Source organism: Coregonus lavaretus (assembly GCF_964263955.1).
Source record: "Coregonus lavaretus genome assembly, contig: HAP1_SCAFFOLD_992, whole genome shotgun sequence".
NCBI classification, from domain to species: Eukaryota; Metazoa; Chordata; class Actinopteri; order Salmoniformes; family Salmonidae; genus Coregonus; species Coregonus lavaretus.
In genome coordinates this window covers 92,753-107,500 of record NW_028166262.1, presented here as the reverse complement: position 1 = coordinate 107,500, position 14,748 = coordinate 92,753, and the positions used below count along the sequence as shown (strand labels likewise).

Below are 14,748 nucleotides of genomic sequence, written 5' to 3'. Positions count from 1 at the left end.
AGGATGGCAACGCGAGACTACTTCTCTTCTCTCCTCTCTTCTTCTCATCTGTCTCCTCACCTTAACAATGTTGACATGTGGGCTATATCTGCTATCTCCTCTTAACGTCACACAACCTCAAAATGCTGAACACATCCCAGCCACACTGTGGAGTCCTGGATATGTTTCTCCCTTTAACACTCTACTCATCCCCCTCTCCCCCAGTCTGTCAGTGTAGTTCAGTTGAACTCTGTGTTGTGTGGATGACACTGACTGATGGCCCTGGGGTAGGAGAGGCCTCTGCACATCAGTCAGGTAACCCTCATCCACCAAGCTGGGCACAACTCCTCACCACAGAGACAACCATACAGACTGACACGTCCTTGTCCTAAGTAGAGCGAGTTGAGTTCACATAACCTCATAGACTGCCAATGTCTGTTGTCTCTGTGCCTTTGTTCTTGTTCTCCTCCGTGATGGCTTGAACTGGCAGATTCATCTGACTCTCTACCACCTCTTCCCCTCTCCCTCCCTCCTCCCCCTCTCCCTCCCTCCCTCTTCCCCCCCTCCTTCCCTCCCTCTTCCCCCTCCTTCCCTCTCTCCCTCTTCCCCCTCCTTCCCTCTCTCCTTCCCCCTCCCTCCCTCCCTCTCTCCTTCCCCCTCCCTCCCTCCTTCCCCCTTCCTCCCTCCTTCCCCCTTCCTTCCCCCTTCCTCCATCCCTCTTTCCCCTCCCTCCCTCTCTCCCCCTCCCTCTCTCTCTCTCTCCTCCTCTCTCCCTCTTCCCCCTCCTTCCCTCTCCCTCCCTCCTTCCCTCTCCCTCCCTCTTCCCCCTCCCTCCCTCTCTCCTTCCCCCTCCCTCCCTCTCTCCTTCCCCCTCCCTCCCTCTCTCCTTCCCCTCCCTCCCTCTCTCCTACCCCTCCCTCCCTCTCTCCTACCCCTCCCTCCCTCTCTCCTACCCCCTCCCTCCCTCTCTCCTACCCCCTTCCTCCATCCCTCTTTCCCCTCCCTCCCTCTCTCCTCCCCTCTCCTCCCCCTCCCCCCCCTCTCCCTCCCTCCCCCCCTCTCCCCTCCCTCCCCCCCCTCTCCCCTCCCCCTCCCCCTCTCCCCTCCCCCTCTCCCTCCCTCTCTCCCCCTCCCCCTCCCTCCCTCCTCTCCCTCCCTCCCCCTCCCTCCCTCCCTCCCTCCCTCCCTCTCTCTCTCTCTCTCCCTCCCTCCCTCCCTCCCTCCCTCCCTCCCTCCCTCCCTCCCTCTCTCTCTCTCTCCCTCCCTCTCTTCTCCTTCCTCCCTCCCTCCTTCTCCCTCCCTCCCTCCATCTCTTCTCCCTCCCTCCCTCCATCTCTTCTCCCTCCCTCTTCCCCCTCTCTCCCTCCCCCTCCCTCTTCCCCCTCTCTCCCTCTCTCCTTCCTCCCTCTTTCCCCTCCCTCTTTTCCTTCCCTCCCTCCCCCTCTCTCTCCCTCTCTCCTTCCCCCTTCCTCCCTCCCACTTTCCCCTCCCCCTCTCCATCCCTCCCTCTCCCTCTCTCTCTCTCCTTCCCCCTCCCTCCCACACTCCCTCCCTCTCTATCTCCCTCCCGTCCTCTTCCCCCTACCTCCCTCTCTCCCTCCCTCCCTCCCTCTCTCCCTCCCTCCCTCTCTCCCTCCCTCCCTCCCTCCCTCCCTCCCTCCCTCCCCCTCCCTCCCTCTTCCCCCTCTCCCTCCCTCTTCCCCCTCTCCCTCCCTCTTCCCCTTCCTTCCCCTTCCCTCCCTCTTCCCCATCTCCTACCCCTCTCACTCTCCTTCCCCCTCCCTCCTTCCCCCCTCTGCCCCCTCCCTCCCTCCCCCCTCTTCCCCCTCCCTCCCTCTCTCCCTACCTCCCTCCCTCTTCCCCCTACCTCCCGCCCTCTTCCCTCTCCCTCCCTCCCTCTTCCCCCTCCCTCCCTCCCCCCTTTCCCTTTCACTCCCCCTCTCCCTCCCCCCTCCCCCCTCCATCTCTCTCTCGCAGACCTGAGGTTGCTGGTGTTCTTTCACTCATGGGCACCAGGCTGTGCTCCGCTGGACGCTCTGTCATGTCAGTACCACCAGGGGGCGCTGTCCATGCGCGTGTCCAGGAAGGGTCAGGTGGTCAGCGCGCTGGAGGCCGATTGGCTGGAGCTGACCGCAGCCTACTACCGCAAAGGCTGGTCATTGGTGGACTCGTTTGTGTACTGGGACACACCCAAAGGTATTGTCAAATACTTGAAAATCACGGAGTGTTTATCCAGCGTTAGGGGTACCGTACTCTTTGTCTCTGCTGATAACTTGGGGGCCCATTCACTTGCTGGTTTTCAGGAATCCTTTAATGTCGACAAATTTTGTAGATTTTGTTTGGTCAGCCGTAAGGATATTCAGACAACTGAATTAAGAAGTGGGTCAGTCCCGCTTAGGACAAAATTGTCCCACGAAGCCAATGTTTTGGAGCTTAAAGAAAATAAAACTATACTGTGTGTAGATGGTGTAAAAAGGGACTGTGTTTTAAACAGGTTGAGCTACTTTCACTCAACTACAGGGTTCCCACCTGACTTTCTTCACGACCTTTTAGAGGGAATTGTGCCTGTCCAACTTAGTTTGTGTCTGGGCAAGTTGATTTCTAATAAATACTTCACATTAGACAAGTTAAATAGTACAATTCAACACTTCCCATACTCATTCTCAGATAAGACTAACCGACCCCAAAGAGTAACTCAGACTTTTTGAGTTAATGGAACAGTTGGTGGAAACGGACATGAGAATTGGACTCTTTTAAGGCTGTTGCCCTTGATGATTGGTGAACTAGTCCCAGATAATAACAACACGTGGAGAGTACTTCTTGAGTTGAAATATATTGTAGAACTTTTGTCCTCGTCTGTGTACACAACTGAGTCGCTGTGCTATTTGGAATATAAAATCTCAGTCCATAGGCAGTTGCTGCAGGATGTGTTTCCTGATTTTCGTTTAAGACAAAAACATCATTTTTTGGAACATTATCCTTACCTCATCCGTTGCTTTGGACCTTTGGTTGACTGTTGGACTATCCGTTTTGAAGCTAAGCATAGTTTTTTCAAAAAGGTTGTCCGTGATGCGAACAATTATGAAAAACATTTTGCTCACATTAGCCACAAGACACCAACTCATGCTGGCTTACTTCTTGGACATGCCCAGCCTTTTTAAGCCCCCTTTGGAAGTTGTGAATGTGTCTCTCGTTTCTCCAGACATTTTGGATAAGACAATTAAACAAGCTATGAAGTTAAAATATAAAGACGTGGAATCTGTATCTCTTGCTTCCAGTGTTTCTATACATGGCACAAAGTACACTGAGGGCATGTTTGTGTCTATTGGTAAGACAAGTGGACTCCTTGACTTTGGCAAAATTGTGAAAGTTCTAATTGTAGCAGAAACGGCATCCTTCATTGTTGAACCGTATTTCACCTGGTACCTGGAACACCTCAGGTACTATGAACTCACCAAGAAGCCTTCCAAATAACTCTTTGTAGCAGAACAACTAAACTGCTACTCCCCGCTCTCATCCTACCTTTTACAAGGAAGACTTCTGGTTTCACCCAAGAGCTTTCTACTCCACTGAGGGTTTTGTTAAGAAAATGTATTTTATGTTTGCCTTGTTAGTGAGAAGGTGATGAAGCGTACTTCATGAGCTGTAACCGAAAAACAACTGGCATTTGGAAAGTTTGAGGTGAGGGAGCAAGTGTGGTGGAACAAGAATTGTTAGCATTGTTAAGTATCTTGCTAGCTGGATCGAATTCTCCGTTAGCTAGTTAACTAACTAACTACTATCTATGAACTAATGTTTTCCCTCTACAGTATGTGGTTAATTTACAGAATGAGAGAATAGGTGAAAATGAGGCGTTGCTTGTTAAACAAGTGGATTCAGGGATGAAGTGTAGCTGGAGCTGGGCTTGGCTTAAGCTGAATGCCACTATAGAGGTGAAAGGAACACCACACACCTCTTTCTCACTTTATCAATATGGTGGATAAAAAGGGGTATGCCATGTGTACTCTCTGCCTGAAAGAGATCAATTTGCCAACAAAGGGTCTCATGCTCTGCTGCTGGCACATTGTAGAACAGATGTCCACAGGCAGAAAGTGTACAATGTAATAACGTGCAGTGTAGCCCAAAGCTATTGCTTTTGTTGTGTTGAACTTGACATACAGTTGTGTGTGAGTGAGGGGGGATTATTTGTTGTTTTTACTCAGTGAACATTATTTTTGCACACATACAGTGGGGAGAACAAGTATTTGATACAGTGCCGATTTTGCAGGTTTTCCTACTTACAAAGCATGTAGAGGTCTGTAATTTTTATCATAGGTACACTTCAACTGTGAGAGACGGAATCTAAAACAAAAATCCAGAAAATCACATTTGTATGATTTTTAAGTAATTAATTTGCATTTTATTGCATGACATAAGTATTTGATCACCTACCAACCAGTAAGAATTCAGGCTCTCACAGACCTGTTAGTTTTTCTTTAAGAAGCCCTCCTCTTCTCCACTCATTACCTGTATTAACTGCACCTGTTTGAACTCGTTACCTGTATAAAATACACCTGTCCACACACTCAATCAAACAGACTCCAACCTCTCCACAATGGCCAAGACCAGAGAGCTGTGTAAGGACATCAGGGATAAAATTGTAGACCTGCACAAGGCTGGGATGGGCTACAGGACAATAGGCAAGCAGCTTGGTGAGAAGGCAACAACTGTTGGCCCAATTATTAGAAAATGGAAGAAGTTCAAGATGACGATCAATCATCCTCGGTCTGGGGCTCCATGCAAGATCTCACCTCGTGGGGCATCAATGATCATGAGGAAGGTGAGGGATCAGCCCAGAACTACACGGCAGGACCTGGTCAATGACCTGAAGAGAGCTGGGACCACAGTCTCAAAGAAAACCATTAGTAACACACTACGCCGTCATGGATTAAAATCCTGCAGCGCACGCAAGGTCCCCCTGCTCAAGCCAGCACATGTCCAGGCCCGTCTGAAGTTTGCCAATGACAATCTGGATGATCCAGAGGAGGAATGGGAGAAGGTCATGTGGTCTGATGAGACAAAAATAGAGCTTGTTGGTCTAAACTCCACTCTCCGTGTTTGGAGGAAGAAGAAGGATGAGTACAACCCCAATAACACCATCCCAACCGTGAAGCATGGAGGTGGAAACATCATTCTTTGGGGATGTTTTTCTGCAAAGGGGACAGGACGACTGCACCGTATTGAGGGGAGGATGGATGGGGCCATGTATCGCGAGATCTTATCTAACAACCTCCTTCCCTCAGTAAGAGCATTGAAGATGGGTCGTGGCTGGGTCTTCCAGCATGACAACGACCCGAAACACACAGCCAGGGCAACTAAGGAGTGGCTACGTAAGAAGCATCTCAAGGTCCTGGAGTGGCCTAGCCAGTCTCCAGACCTGAACCCAATAGAAAATCTTTGGAGGGAGCTGAAAGTCTGTATTGCCCAGCGACAGCCCCGAAACCTGAAGGATCTGGAGAAGGTCTGTATGGAGGAGTGGGCCAAAATCCCTGCTGCAGTGTGTGCAAACCTGGTCAAGACCTACAGGAAACGTATGATCTCTGTAATTGCAAATGAAGGTTTCTTTACCAAATATGTACCAAGAAAGTTCTGCTTTTCTGATGTATCAAATACTTATGTCATGCAATAAAATGCAAATTAATTACTTTAAAATCATACAATGTGATTTTCTGGATTTTTTGTTTTAGATTCCGTCTCTCACAGTTGAAGTGTACCTATGATAAAAATTACAGACCTCTACATGCTTTGTAAGTAGGAAAACCTGCAAAATCGGCAGTGTATCAAATACTTGTTCTCCCCACTGTATAGCCTTGTGCACTTGATCGATGTCTACTATAGTGGCCACTATAATCGTAGCCACTATAATAGAGAAAAAATAGAATGCCTGTTTGTTTCATTCTATTTCTACTTTAAGATGTTTTTTTTCCCAAGTGCAATATTTAGATATGTGTGGTCTCAAGCGTTATATTATAAAGGCTGTCATAACTGCAATATCAATGTATTGTTTTTTTCTCTGGACTTCAGTGTCATTTGTAGTAAAGTCTAGGCAACAAATAACATTGGATTGCTTTCCTTACATTTCTTTTCTGTGTGTTAGGTTCACATTAACTTCTTTGTTGTTTAATGAGTTAAAACCTGCATTTCAAGAAGGGATCCAGCCTAAGTCACTAGAAATTAGCATTTTAAAGCTGATATTTATTTGTATTTTTATCCCCCCTAGCAGGGATTTTTTTTGAATGTTTCAGTACAAAAACAAAAGTGTCACCTTTTTGGGCCCTCACCAGTTTGCATCCCTGGCGTAGGCGCAGGTCTCATGACACAGCCAAGAAAGTAAAGAGGCACAAGCAACAACTCAGAGGGCCTTACATATGGGGCAGGCATAGCTGATTTAATGTTCTGCACATTTCAACAGCCATACAAAATCCTTGTATGTGACAAATTGAGCAAAGTGATATGAAAATTTGCCCAAAACTGCATATTTGCCCAACATACCAGTATTCAAAGCATATACTCTATTGCTTGAACAAAATGTAGCTCCTGTAGCTCAGTTGGTAGAGCATGGCGCCAGGGTTGTGGGTTCGATTCCCACAGGGGGCCAGTATGAAATATGTATGCACTAACTGTAAGTCGCTCTGGATAAGAGCGTCTGCTAAATGACTAAAATGTAAATGTAAATACTAAGATATAGAGAGACTTAAGGTGGATGTAAGATTCATACTGTATAACAGCCACACCAGGCTTAAAAAGCGATAACAACATACGGGATTAAATATATATACAAATAATAATATATGCCATTTAGCAGACGCTTTTATCCAAAGCGACTTACAGTCATGCGTTTAACATATGGGTGGTCCAGGGAATCGAACCAACTATCCTGGCAATGCAAGCACCATGCTCTATCAACTGAGCTACAGAGGACCAGAAAGTAGAAAGAGATTAAGAACACTTTGTCCTCATCCATCTCTCTCTCTCGCAAATCCACATGTTCCTCAATCATCCATCTCTCTCATTCTGTTACTTTATCAATTTTTGTGTTTTCTCAAATATCTGTTCTTGTTATGTTTGTCTCCCCTCCCCCTACATCCCCCGGATGAGTCACTTCCTGTCTCCCAGTCCCTCCTCTCTCCCTCCTCCTCCTCTCTCCCTCTTCCTCCTCCTCCTCCTCCTCTCCCTTCTTCCTCCTATCTCCCTCCTTCTCCCCCTCCTCTCCCTCTTGCTCCTCCTCCTCCCCCCCCCCCCTTTTTCCCTCTTTCCCTCCTCCTACCTTCCTCCTCCTCCCTTATCTCCCACTGTGGCTATATTTGGAACTCTATTCCCAACCTCCCGACCTGGCTTCCTGTTGCGCTATAGACTGGCAGCAGCCGAGAAAATCCACATCATTTGTAGACATCTGGGGCCTGGGAATATAGCACACTAGGGTCTCTCTCTGTCGCTCTCTCACACACACAGGCAAATTCTCGTGCGCACGCATGTGCAGATATGAACACGGCCTACTTCTCCATGTCTGTAACTAGTTCATTGTCATTCCAATGTCATACTTTCTGTACTAACTAGAATTCACTGCCACATGTAGAGCACTGTAAAGGTATCTGCTGATGAACGTCTGTCCACCGATTGCATTTGTGTAACTCATAGCGTATGAGTGTATGTTTTCTGGTAGATATGCATTATATGTTGATACTGTAGTATGCTGACTGATTGTCTGTTTGTGTTGTCTCAGGTGAGCCCGTGCCCAGGTCTCTAGAGGGTCTGTTTGTCTATGAGGAGAGAAGCACTGCCCCTCCTGCCAACGACACCATCGTAGTGGAGCAGTGGACCGTCATCGAGGTCAGAGAGCCGTGTGTGTGTTACGTCTTACCTGTGTGTGTGTGTGTGTGGTTCAGCCAGTGAGGACAGGTGAATGTGTTGCAGTAGGTAGATATTCTCTGGCGAAGATCCTGTTGGGAGAGAGAGAGATTAGCATTACAGTTACGTCTTTGGGTGTGTCCAAGTAAAACAGAGCTCAAACAACTAGTGGTGGTGAAGGACATTCACTTGTGAGTAACATAATGTGTTCCAGGAGTGTGTTTGTGTGCCAACAACCCTAATCATAATACCACAGCTAGCACTGCATCGCAGTGCTAGCTGTGCCACTAGATATCCTGGTTCGAATCCAGGCTCTGTCGTAGCCGGCCACGACCGGGAGACCCATGGGGCGGCGCGCAATTGGCCCAGCGTCGTCCAGGGTAGGGGAGGGAATGGCCGGCAGGGATGTAGCTCAGTTGGTAGAGCATGGCGTTTGCAACGCCAGGGTTGTGGGTTCGATTCCCACGGGGGGCCAGTATGATTTTTTTATTTTTTATAATGTATGCACTCACTAACTGTAAGTCGCTCTGGATAAGAGCTCAAATGTAAATGTAATAAACAAGTGTAGAAAACACGCAACAATTACCTCTATCCAGCGTGTGACATCATTGCTGTGCTGTATAGGGTTCTGATGTGAAGACAGATTACGGGCCACTCCTTCACACACTGGCTGAGTTTGGCTGGCTGCTCACCTGTGTCCTGCCCACACCTATCATCCGCCATGACAGGTAACACACATAATTGTTGTTTTGCTTGATGGTCCTTCTCGGAACAAACTCGTCCATTTTGTAGTTCGGGTCATCATGCCTTCTATGAGGATTTTCCTTTATAATATATTGTGTGTGTTTCTCCAGTGATGGTAATCTGGCCACCAAGCAGGTGGTGTTCCTACAGAGACCAGTCAAGACCTCTTCAGGACCACAGAGGAACCAGGTGAGGGCTTGGCTTCAGTTAGCACAAAATACTACAACAGGAAAGTTGCTATTTATGTGACAATACTGCCCCCTGTGGGTTTTTGTTATAAGATAAAGGGGAGTGGAAAATGAAATCAAAGTGAGATTTAGCATTATCATACTAATCAATTAATTGAATTACATTGCTACACTATCAATTACACACATCTGTGCTGCATTCAATATTATATTAGTTGCTTTAATTAGATATTCAGGAAGGATTTTGATGACATCCCTGACTATCTGCACAACATTTGGTGTTATTGCATACAACATTTAAAATCACAGCAGAGACATGGTAGACATGATAGCAGTGTACATTTTAGTCAACAATAAAAACGACCAACATACTCAATCAAAAAACCTATTTTTCCTGTCTAGAAATATGATGATAACGAGACGCCCTGGAAAAAACGATAACTCTTACAAATTACTTTTAATTTTAGTCTACAAAAATGTGATGAGATGGAATTTCCATGTGAGACATTTAATTTGACATGAAGCTCATTTTCATCTGTTTTGAATGGAGGCCCATTTCCGCCACTCAGAAATATTGATACTATCTCAATTTCGACATACTAACTCGAAATGTCGAGATAGTAGAACATACATTTAGGATATTCTTTTCATTTGTAGCATTATGTGGCGATTTCCATCTATCCATGTTGCAGAGATGAGCACAGCAGCGCCGCCGGCAAACGTGTGGCGAGCTGGCATATGCCCCATCACTTTTAATTTGGCTTGATAAAAAATATTGACACGAAAGCGTTGAAAATAGGGACAAAGTACTGTTGTTTAGACTGATCTGCCTCATGATTTGTCAACTCGTGCACAATTAATCGGTGCTTCAGTCTGATCAGCTGTAGCCTACTTATAATCACAGCTGCAGGTAGCCTAGAGAAGCCTATGCACTCTGAGACCCTCTGGCCAGGGGAATCGAAGCAGTAACGTCATGTATTTATAGCCTAAACTATGTACAGTATTTATAGCCTAAAATAGCCCTATTTATTTGTGTTAAGAGAAAATGTGAATGTGATCAAATTTGGTTTATATTCAAACTTCGGGTGGCTAGGCTACCTAGACCTTATCATTCCAGAATTATTGACTGGAATTAATCAATCAACACAATAGTGATGACATACTGTGTGAGTAACTTTTTAAATACAAATGCAAAGGCCTACACGATGCAACCCTGCATTAAGCAAACTCAGCCCTGTTAGTTCTATTGTCCAATCGCAGTTGTTGTCTATTTATTTATTTTTTAACCATATGACCTGATTAGAAAAGATCTGGTCCCATCATAGCCCATATAAAAAACGTTTTATAGCTGATTTATTACTATGTCATACCCTCCAACTAGGGTCCGGGGTTTTACCTGGTTAGGTTAGTCCAGTGGTTCTCAAACCTCTCCTCGGGGATCCCCAGACGTTTCACAATTTTGTTTTATGCCAGAACAAGTTCACCTAATCAAGGGCTTGATGATTAGTTGACAAGTTGAATCAGGTATGCTAGTTCTGGAATAGATGAATTACATGAACCGGCTGGGGGTCCATTAGGACAGGTTTGAGAACCACTGGACTGTGGTGCCACCGCTGAAATAATTTTGAGATAGCATTGGCCTATTTATTTCTTTATTTTAAATTCGTGGCGGGAATGTGCTTCCATAGTTTTGTCCAATCCTAAACATACATGCATGAATGCAAAATATTTCATGCAATCCTCTCATTGGCAGAATTGACATCTTTCAGTTGCCCGGTCTGATTGGGCTGATCTACCTGGCTCTCCCACACAGCTTCCAGGCGGTCACTTGAGTCACATTCGTCAATCTTTTGAACTTGCAAAGCCAGGACACGTGACTTGTAACTAACCTCCACTAGAAACAATAATGTTTACTCTCTTTCTTACTTTCATGTAGGCTTTTTTTTTTATTTGATCACATCAGAAGCTCTATTTTCCCATGTGCGCTGTTATTCATTTATCTGTGTTGCCGCTCTCGCGCTGCGGTCTGCAAATGCTAGTTGTGGTTGCATTTTTCCTATGGGAAAAACGAATGGTATTTGTTGAATATTAGGAGGACAGTAATAATTCTGGCCTTTTTGGAAAGCTAAAATTCTCCCCTTTTCAAGGAAACCGCTGTTGTTTTCCCACTTGACTGTTATGATGTGGAGAAAATCAGAGCTGTACATTGTTTAACCTGTAGCCAAGGCATTATAGCCTATATGGTTAATTATGTTACAATCTGCCACAATATCAATGTTGCCAGCTAAGGTATACAAGGGGATAGTAGGCCTAGTTGGATAAGGCTATCTGAACGTGCACATGATGGAAGATAGAGGTAGCCTAAATATTCATTTTTTAATAGAAAAAAATGCACTGACTATTATGTGACAAATTGTCCAGTCTGTCGACTGATAACTAAAACTAATGAAGGATGAAATGACTAAAATGTGACTGACTAAAAAGTATTTAAAGAATAAAACTACATCTAAAATAGCTTCCAAAGTTAACACTGCATGGTAGACTCTTCCTCTCTGATCCTCACCTCTTTGTCCTCTCCCAGGCGGGGTCCATGCAGAGGGACGTGACCACTCGTTCTGTGAGTCGTGGTGTGGGCGGCCCCCGAACACCCCCCACTGAGGAGCTGTCCCCCACTGCGGGGGGTATTGGGGGGTTCCCCGTCTTCGGAGGGGGGTACCCCAGCGCCCTGTCCCACCTGGAGGAGGGGGGCTTCGAGCAGGACGACGGGGCGGCAGAGGTCACATGCATGTGAACCCTGAAATTAACACACAGATGATATACATCCCCCATCTATCCCTCTAATCTCTTCCCTAACCAAGAAGATCATAGATTAGAAAGCAAAACTTGGCACTTTTTATCATGTTTTTTTATCATGAAGCCATACGTACCATTTTGAGATGGTGTTATTTCCATTTTTAAACATTTTGTTGGGAAAAGCAAGCAGTCTGCATTCACTGACATTGAGACACTTTTACTCATACCCACATTCTTCCACACATACACTCAGTCCTGATTCAAAAAGATCACATCGTTCACTCTGCACCTTTTCATATGATGAGAACACAGACACCCACATTCACACATACAGTGGGGGAAAAAAGTATTTAGTCAGCCACCAATTGTGCAAGTTCTCCCACTTAAAAAGATGAGAGAGGCCTGTAATTTTCATCATAGGTACACGTCAACTATGACAGACAAAATGAGATTTTTTTTTTCAGAAAATCACATTGTCGGATTTTTAATGAATTTATTTGTTAATTATGGTGGAAAATAAGTATTTGGTCAATAACAAAAGTTTCTCAATACTTTGTTATATACCCTTTGTTGGCAATGACACAGGTCAAACGTTTTCTGTAAGTCTTCACAAGGTTTTCACACACTGTTGCTGGTATTTTGGCCCATTCCTCCATGCAGATCTCCTCTAGAGCAGTGATGTTTTGGGGCTGTCGCTGGGCAACATGGACTTTCAACTCCCTCCAAAGATGTTCTATGGGGTTGAGATCTGGAGACTGGCTAGGCCACTCCAGGACCTTGAAATGCTTCTTACGAAGCCACTCCTTCGTTGCCCGGGCGGTGTGTTTGGGATCATTGTCATGCTGAAAGACCCAGCCACGTTTCATCTTCAATGCCCTTGCTGATGGAAGGAGGTTTTCTCTCAAAATCTCACAATACCTGGCCCCATTCATTCTTTCCTTTACACGGATCAGTCGTCCTGGTCCCTTTGCAGAAAAACAGCCCCAAAGCATGATGTTTCCACCCCCATGCGTCACAGTAGGTATGGTGTTCTTTGGATGCAACTCAGCATTCTTTGTCCTCCAAACACGACGAGTGTTTGTCCTTTGACACAGCTCTTTGGTCTTGGCCATAGTGGAGTTTGGAGTGTGACTGTTTGAGGTTGTGGACAGGTGTCTTTTATACTGATAACAAGTTCAAACAGGTGCCATTAATACAGGTAACGAGTGGAGGACAGAGGAGCCTCTTAAAGAAGAAGTTACAGGTCTGTGAGAGCCAGAAATCTTGCTTGTTTGTAGGTGACCAAATACTTATTTTCCACCATAATTTGCAAATAAATTCATAAAAAATCCTACAATGTGATTTTCTGGAAATTTTTTCCTCAATTTGTCTGTCATAGTTGACATGTACCTATGATGAAAATTACAGGCCTCTCTCATCTTTTTAAGTGGGAGAACTTGCACAATTGGTGGCTGACTAAATACTTTTTTCCCCCACTGTAACTGTCACCAGCACAAAGCAGGAAGCACAGGACCCACCAGGAAGAACCTCTCTATGCACAGACAGACAGACCTCTGGACTAAACTCCCTGTGACCCACAACACACCTGTTGGACTGATGTGTCCCAATGTTTTTGTTCTTCAGTCACTGCTCACAGGTTTCAGACATTGTTCTTGTTTTGGGAAACCGCCTCAACCGCTCTTCCTCCCTCCCCTTTAGAACTGCCAACACCTCTATTCAATCCAATTCAATCCAACTGTATTTACAGTGAGGGAAAAACGTATTTGATCCCCTGCTGATTTTGTACGCTTGCCCACTGACAAAGAAATTATCAGCATATATTTCAACAGTGAGAGACAGAATAACAACAAAAAAATCCAGAAAAAAAGCATGTCAAAAATGTTATAAATTGATTTGCATTTTAATGAGGGAAATAAGTATTTGACCCCCTCTCAATCAGAAAGATTTCTGGCTCCCAGGTGTCTTTTATACAGGTAACGAGCTGAGATTAGGAGCACACTCTTAAAGGGAGTGCTCCTAATCTCAGTTTGTTACCTGTATAAAAGACAACTGTCCACAGAAGCAATCAATCAATCAGATTCCAAACTCTCCACCATGGCCAAGACCAAAGAGCTCTCCAAGGATGTCAGGGACAAGATTGTAGACATACACAAGGCTGGAATGGGCTACAAGACCATCGCCAAGCAGCTTGGTGAGAAGGTGACAACAGTTAGTGCGATTATTCGCAAATGGAAGAAACACAAAATAACTGTCAATCTCCTTCGGCCTGGGGCTCCATGCAAGATCTCACCTCGTGGAGTTGCAATGATTATGAGAACGGTGAAGAATTAGCCCAGAACTACACGGGAGGATCTTGTCAATGATCAAGGCAGCTGGGACCATAGTCACCAAGAAAACAATTGGTAACACACTACGCCGTGAAGGACTGAAATCCTGCAGCGCCCGCAAGGTCCCCCTGCTCAAGAAAGCACATATACAGGGCCGTCTGAAGTTTGCCAATGAACATCTGAATAATTCAGAGGAGAACTGGGTGAAAGTGTTGTGGTCAGATGAGACCAAAGTCGAGCTCTTTGGCATCAACTCAACTTACCGTGTTTGGAAGAGGAGGAATGCTGCCTATGACCCCAAGAACACCATCCCCACCGTCAAACATGGAGGTGGAAACATTTTTCTTTGGGGGTGTTTTTCTGCTAAGGGGACAGGACAACTTCACCGCATCAAAGGGACGATGGACGGGGCCATGTACCGTCAAATCTTGGGTGAGAACCTCCTTCCCTCAGCCAGGGCATTGAAAATGGGTTGTGGATGGGTATTTCAGCATGACAATGACCCAAAACACACAGCCAAGGCAACAAAGGAGTGGCTCAAGAAGAAGCACATTAAGGTCCTGGAGTGGCCTAGCCAGTCTCCAGACCTTAATCCCATAGAAAATGTGTGGAGGGAGCTGAAGGTTCGAGTTGCCAAACGTCAGCCTCGAAACCTTAATGACTTGGAGAAGATCTGCAAAGAGGAGTGGGACAAAATCCCTCCTGAGATGTGTGCAAACCTGGTGGCCAACTACAAGAAACGTCTGACCTCTGATTGCCAACAAGGGTTTTTCCACCAAATACTAAGTCATGTTTTGCAGAGGGGTCAAATACTTATTTCCCTCATTAAA

The 14,748-nt window shown here is 45.7% G+C and overlaps 1 pseudogene across 1 annotated transcript in view; it reads left to right on the top strand.

The window, feature by feature from the left end:
• Window positions 1-11,589, top strand: part of LOC311114926 (raftlin-2-like) — a 25,842-nt pseudogene extending 14,253 nt beyond the window's left edge. Inside the window, exons 4-8 of the transcript in view lie at window positions 1,957-2,175; window positions 7,742-7,848; window positions 8,491-8,594; window positions 8,721-8,799; window positions 11,380-11,589. The product of the transcript in view is annotated as a raftlin-2-like (transcript). The remainder of the gene's footprint in view (window positions 1-1,956; window positions 2,176-7,741; window positions 7,849-8,490; window positions 8,595-8,720; window positions 8,800-11,379) is intronic.
• The last annotated feature ends 3,159 nt before the right edge of the window (window positions 11,590-14,748 follow it).